This window comes from Macaca fascicularis, chromosome 14 (genome assembly GCF_037993035.2).
Source record: "Macaca fascicularis isolate 582-1 chromosome 14, T2T-MFA8v1.1".
Lineage (NCBI taxonomy): Eukaryota > Metazoa > Chordata > Mammalia > Primates > Cercopithecidae > Macaca > Macaca fascicularis.
In genome coordinates, this window is record NC_088388.1 from 10,884,681 (window position 1) to 10,891,830 (window position 7,150).

General features: G+C 42.9%; 1 pseudogene; it reads right to left on the minus strand.

Annotated features, from left to right (window-relative positions):
• Nucleotides 1-4,150: 4,150 nt before the first annotated feature.
• Nucleotides 4,151-4,474, minus strand: LOC102117877 (HIG1 domain family member 1A, mitochondrial pseudogene; annotated as a pseudogene).
• Nucleotides 4,475-7,150: the final 2,676 nt, after the last annotated feature.

Consider the following 7,150-nt stretch of genomic DNA (forward strand, 5'->3'; position numbering starts at 1 on the left):
AATACAGCTGCCAACAGCCCATATGCTGCCAACTCAGCCCACTGCCTATAGGTAAGTCCTGCTCTGCAAGAAGCAGTACTGGTTCAAAAAAAAGTTGCCTTCTCTCACCACAGGCTCACCCTTGAATTCTTTTGTGGGCTAATCCCCAATTTGGGACCCAAACATGGGACACAGATTTGGCGTGGGACACAGATCCAAATCAGTCCAAATTGGCCCACTGCCTGTCTTTTTTTTTTTTTTTTTTGGAGACGGAGTCTCGCTCTGTCGCCCAGGCTGGAGTGCAGTGGCCGGATCTCAGCTCACTGCAAGCTCCGCCTCCCAGGTCTACGCCATTCTCCTGCCTCAGCCTCCCGAGTAGCTGGGACTACAGGCGCCCGCCACCTCGCCTGGCTAGTTTTTTGTATTTTTTAGTAGAGACGGGGTTTCACCGTGTTAGCCAGGATGGTCTCGATCTCCTGACCTCGTGATCCACCCGTCTCGGCCTCCCAAAGTGCTGGGATTACAGGCTTGAGCCACCGCGCCCGGCCCCACTGCCTGTCTTACAAGACCCATGAATACAGCTATTCTCATTTATTTTTGTATTGTCTGTGGCTGCTTTTGTGCCACAGTGGCAGATTGTGTGGTCTCCTGGCAGGTGAGGCCTAACATATTTATTACTTGGGTCTCTGCTGACCCCCTGGGCTACAGGTTTATCAATTTTATTGATCTTCTCAAAGAATCAGCTTTAGATTGATTGATTTTTTCTTTTTCTACTTTATTTATTAGTTATTTTATCTTTTTTTTTTTTTTTTTTTTTTTTTTTTTTTTTTTTTTTTGAGACGGAGTCTCGCTCTGTCACCCAGGCTGGAGTGCAGTGGCCGGATCTCAGCTCACTGCAAGCTCCGCCTCCCGGGTTTACGCCATTCTCCGGCCTCAGCCTCCCGAGTAGCTGGGACTACAGGCGCCCGCCACCTCGCCCGGCTAGTTTTTTTTGTATTTCTTAATAGAGACGGGGTTTCACCGTGTTAGCCAGGATGGTCTCGATCTCCTGACCTCGTGATCCGCCCGTCTCGGCCTCCCAAAGTGCTGGGATTACAGGCTTGAGCCACCGTGCCCGGCCAGTTATTTTATCTTTATTACATTTTCTTTCTTTGCTTGTTTTGGTTTTCATATGCTTTTTCCCCCTTCTGAGTTTCTTGACTATGATTAGGGACCATGATTAGGGAACAAATAGTGTATTTCATTTGAAAAATAGAAACCAAAAAAGAGAAGCAAGTGGAAAATTTAAAACTGAAAAATACAAATCTTAAATGAAAAGTTTACTGGATAATATTAAAAGTAGATTAAACACTCCAGAGGAAAAGTTAAGTGATCTTAAAGAGAAGACAATACAAATCTAAAAACTGAAGCATAGACAGATTAAATGAAGAAAAAGGAGAGCACAGTCTCAGTGATTTGTGAGACAATGTCAAGTGGTCCAATGTATGTGTGACTGGATCTCCAGAAGGAGAGGAGAAAGAAACTGGTACAGAAAAAGCATAAAAAAGTAGTAAGGCTGGCATGGTGCTTACACCTGTAATCCCAGTATTTTCTGGAAGTTGTTATTAGATTTTTTTTTTTTTTTTGACATGGTGTCTTGCTCTGTCGCCAGGCTGGAGTACAGTAGTGTGATCTCGGCTCTCTGCAGTCTCTGCCTCCTGGGTTCAAGCTATTCTCCTGCCTCAGCCTCACGAGTAGCTGGGACTACAGGCGTGCGCCACCGTGCTCAGCTAATTTTTGTATGTTTAGTAGAGACGGGGTTTCACCACGTTGGCCAGGATGGTCTTGATCTCTTGACCTCGTGATCTGCCCACCTTGGCCTCCCAAAGTGTTGGGATTACTGGAGTGAGCCACCGAGCCTGGCCCAGATAATATAGGGCTATATTGAAGGTTGACACCTCCCTGCCTCTAATGCTGCTTCTTCTTGGTACAGAAAGAGTTGCCCAGGATTCTCACTGGGAGAGACCTTGCCTTTTCAAGCAGGGACAGAAATTCAGGGCTGCCTTCCTACCCTGGGTGTTTCCAAAGTGACTTTCTGCGCTAATGATTCCAGCTATTGAGGAGAGTAATTATTATTCTGTCCTTTTACAGGAAATCATTACACTTTCTGCTTAGAGAAATGTTTCCTTTTTTGAACAGTGGTCATTCTGAGCAGTGTCAGCATTTCCTTCTGTTTTTGAAAGTAAAATTATCCACGTCTGTGGGAAAGCTGATCCACAAGCAGCAGACCACCAGGCTCCGCCCTGGCTTCCAGATGGCTTCAGTAAATCCCCCGGAACTTTGCATTACTGACTCTACAGCAGGCGGGTAGCTCCCTCTGTAACGGCTTCAGCCTGGATTCCTGGCTTTGGGTGCACAGCTGCAGAGCTTGTCTTTAGAAATGTTAACCCAAAATACCTGAGATAGGTCTCAGTCAATTTAGAAAGTTTATTTTGCCAAGGTTAAGGATGCACCAGTGACACAGCCTCAGGAGGTCCTGACAACACGTGCCCACAGCTGGCTCTTATACATTTTAGGGAGACGTGAGACATCAATCAGCATATGTAAGATTGCTCCCAAACAGAACGAGGTCTGGCTGTTTGTTTTCGTGGTCCAGTAATGAGATGCAAACAGGCTGGGAAAGAAGGGAATTTATCTCTGCAACCAGTTACAGGGAGAAGGTCAGAGTAACTCACCAGACCAACTCCAACTTACAAGTTTTTTCCAAGTGCTTATATACATTCAGTGTACCTACGAGCCAAAAGCCAGTGTTTCACTCTATCTCATCTTTAACTACAATCCGGGGTCTAGACAGTTACTTTAGAGTCTTGGAAAAATTACTTAATCTAAAATGGGTCCTAGTACAAGGTATGCAAGAACGTCTCCATTTTTTTTTTTTTTACTTTTATTTTTTGACATGGGTCACTTACTTTAATAACAATATATATATACCATAGTATCATCATGGAATGTAAGTTCAGATTAGACAAGAGAATTTCACAAGTGTGACAACATTCGGTAGTATATAAAAGTTTGGGTATACTGTGTGGCCAAACCAGCTTGCTCATAAGTTATTAATTGATTCCATTATAGGTAATTTGTTTAGTTTAGTGTTTACAATTCTTATGGAAAAAATAAGCAATGCACACATTTAAAAAGTGTTCATTGGCCAGGCACGGTGGCTCATGCCTGTAATCCCAGAACTTTGGGAGGCTGAGGTGGGCAGATCACGAGGTCAGAAGATTGAGACCATCCTGGTTAACATGGTAAAACCCCATCTCTACTGAAAATACAAAAAAAAAAAAAATTAGCCAGGTGTAGTGGCACACATCTGTAGTCCCAGCTACTCGGGAGGCGGAGGCAGGAGAATCGCTTGAACCCAGGAGGCGGAGGTTGCAGTGAGCTGAGATTGCGCCACTGCACTCCAGCCTGGTGACAGAGCAAAACTCTGTCTAAAAAAAAAAAAAGTGTTCATTTACCTTTGCATGAGTGCTTAAAATACATATTTCTATTTCAAGATGACATTTAAAATTTATTCTAATATAACAGCAGCAAAAATATAATTCACAATTACAAAAGAATTAGAATCCACAAGTTATTCTCATGTTTACAATTGTGATTCTTTAATAAATACCAGTACTATACAGCTCTATTGTAAGCTTTCTAGATTTGGTTTAAACACACACACATAGATACATCAGTTGTGGAAAGCTTTAGAATTTATATGTCATGTACTTTTTGGACAGAGTTCTAAAAGAGCCAGCCAGTCCACCAGACAGGCAGAAAAAAAGTTAAATTAACTGGGGCAAATAGAACTGTTATATAACATCCAAAACATGTGAGATCCTGCAGCAAACTGGGAGTACTTCAGGGTTGGCCCATTATCTTCTTTAGAACTAAGTTCATCTTCACAGTTTAAGAAGGTGGACATTTCAACACAATCTAGTGCATTTAGGTGACGTGTTTCTTTTATGCTAACTTGATTTCCTTGAATGACCTAGTTAGTAAACTAGTCACTAGTAATTTGTTCACCAGGCAAATCAAGCCTGCAAGAAAGGAAGCCAATATTCAAAATGCTGTGTTACCTTCTAAACCCACTCAAATAGTTTATTTTCCACAATAACACATAACTTCAATAATGAGACGCCTAACTAAAGCAAGCTCCTCCAACAAGATGGAGACAGCATCTCTTCTTCTAAGACTTAGGTTTTGCCCAGAATTCCCGATACACGGAACAGCCCTTACCAACGGTCGTTGCTCCTACAACAAAGCCTTGGGCGGCCACACACATGTGGATCAGTTGAAGGGACATTTGAGTGTTTCCCCTGCTCTTCAATGTGTATAATCCATATGTAACAAGTGCTGCAAAACCTGCTATTCCAATGGGTACGAATAGTGCCTCTTTAGCTTTTCGAATAAGTTTGGATCCCTGATCTTCATCATTTGAAGAAAGAGAAACATCTGTGTCTGTTGACATAGCGACCGCTTGAGGAATCTCCCTAGAGCGAGAAAACCTCTCACGTGTCAACCAGCTTCTGATCCCTGCCTGAGGACTTTCATTATTTTAATTAAACTCTAAGATCTGAGAAAGCCCAGGCGGGATCTTGATAAACTTGTTTTGCTTTCTAGCTTTTGTACTAAGGCACTAGCTTCTCTGGTTCCTTAATATTTAACTTATACACTCATCAGAGTTATAGCAAGGTGTTGGTGAAGGCTGAGTGTGCTGGTTGCTAATGGAGACCCGGCCTGCCACAGTCCCCACTGTCAATTTGTACATGATTTCTGTCATGTTAGTTACTTTTCCAAGCACTGATTTGTTAAGAGGTTAGTACAAGAGTACAAACTATGATATGGTGAACTAAGACGAAGTGGGCGATGTATTCTTTCTGGCTACTTCCTGCTGGAGGGGGGCACTGGAGTGGAAGATATCTATTTGGCGTTGGTAATGTACCCGACTTAGGGGACTCAAAGGCAGTGCCTGTTGCAACATAATCTTATGAGATTGAGGAATGTTTTGGAACAACATATGACAACAATATAGGCCATAACATAGTGTTATGCCTATGCCCAGGAGGGTGGTTAGGACAACAAGAATTTCTGCCATCAGGAAGGTCCTCCACCAAACCAAGAGGCTATCACTTCGTTGAGGGACAGTGCAGGGTTAGATATGGCCTCAGTCTGTTGGTGCATATCCTTCAAAGCTAAAGAAATGTTTCCCGAGTTATTGGGAACATACATACAACATTCAGTTTTAACTGCAGCTCAAGGAGGAACCTGACATTGCATCATTTAAAGTTTTTTTAATAGGCCATACTGAATTTTTTTTTTTAAGTTATTCTGGTCATTTGCAATCCTGTCCATTGTTTAAGATTTTTCTATAAGAAACCCAAATTTTCCTTGTTTAGGGGAGGCTCACCAAAGCAGTCACATAGGGCTAGAGAGGAGTAATAGACCACAGATCCAGCAAGAGTCTTGCTGTAAGATATCTGCATAATCTTGTGTCCATGAAAGAAAAAGTTTAGAAACGTATTATAAAAGAATAGCTTGTCATCTTTTGAGTGGAAATCAGGCCTTCTAGGGGTTCTGTCTCCCATCTTGTGGCCTTGGTGGCCTTTGTCATGGATGTTTCATCTGGTAGGGACGCCTTCACCTGTGTGTGGTGGCTCCATGGCGTGATGCCCACCAGTTTCAGTGCCGAATTGGTGGTCAGGAGCACACCTTAGGCCCTTTTCCATTTCTCCTGTGGCTGCTGAGTTGAGCCTGTTTCCCTCCATTCTTTAGCAATATATTATCACTGGGCTGGAAGGAGTGGCATGGTTCTGCCAAGTTCACAATGCTCCTGTCGGAAGCAAGCTTATGCAAACGTTAAGAATTTGTCCTGGTTGGGCGCAGTGGCTCACGCCTGTAATGCCAGCACTTTGAGAGGCCGAGGCAGGCGGATCATCTGAGGTTGGGAGTCCGAGACCAGCCTGACTAACATGGAGAAACCCTGTCTCTACCAAAAATACAAAATTATCTGGGTGTGGTGGTGCACGCCTGTAATCCCAGCTACTCAGGAAGGCTGAGGCAGGAGAATCGCTTGAACCCAGGAGGTGGAGATTATGGTGAGCCAAGATCACGCCCCTGCTCTCTAGCCTGGGCAACAAGAGCGAAACTCTGTCTCCAAAAAAAAAAAAAAAAAAAAAAAAAAATGTGTTCCAAGTATTTACCATAGTGTTTAATAGTTGACTTTCTATTAAGGGGTGCCCTAGTAATCTGAGGTGAATTAGCAGTGAAGGGTCTCTGTATTAGTTAGGGTTCTCCAGAGGGACAGAAATAATAGGATATATATGTACAGGAAAGGGAGTGTGTTAAGGAGAATTGACCACACAGTCACAAGGTGGAGCCCACGATAGTCCATCTGCAAACCGAGGAGCAAGGAAGGCGGTAGTGGCTCAGTCCAAGTCCCAAAGTCTCAAAAGTAGGGAAGCCGATAGTGTAGCCTTCAGTTTGTGGCTGAAGGCCTGAGAGCCCCTAGCAAACCACTTTGGTATAATTTCATACCACCGTATTTTTTTTTTTTTTTATATACCACTGTATTTTTACATAAACAATAGGGCAGAGGAAGAAATCAACTATGTATTTGTCTCATGTGAGCCTCAGAGGGATGACTGAGTTCTGTCTGTCCTTTGCCCACAAGGAATTTCCTTGGTGGATAGCTCTTCTGTGCATGTGTGTATGTGCCTAGAACTTTGCCAGGTCATAGGACAGAAGACATTTAACGAAGGGCTCCCTCTGGGTCAGCTCAGTGCAATGGAAGGAGCCTGCCCTTTGAGGCTTGAGAGAAGCAGTTTCACATCTTGGTTCTAGGACTTTTCACAGCATAGAAAAGTCAGATATTGTCCCTCTGGGCCCAATATTGGTTCTTGAAAATGAAGATGATCATATTTTCCTTGAAGGGTAGGATAAAAAACAGCCTTGTAGTGCATCTAAGCACCATAGATAGTAATAAAAATTGATTCCCTTCTGAATTTCACAAGTATATTAAAATCAACAAGTATATTCAGGCGTATTTCTAACATCATTGTGCATAATGGCTAAATATTTTGAACAACCTAAATGCCTAATAGTAGTGGATTGGTTAGATAAATTATGTACATGCTTATATTGCAAC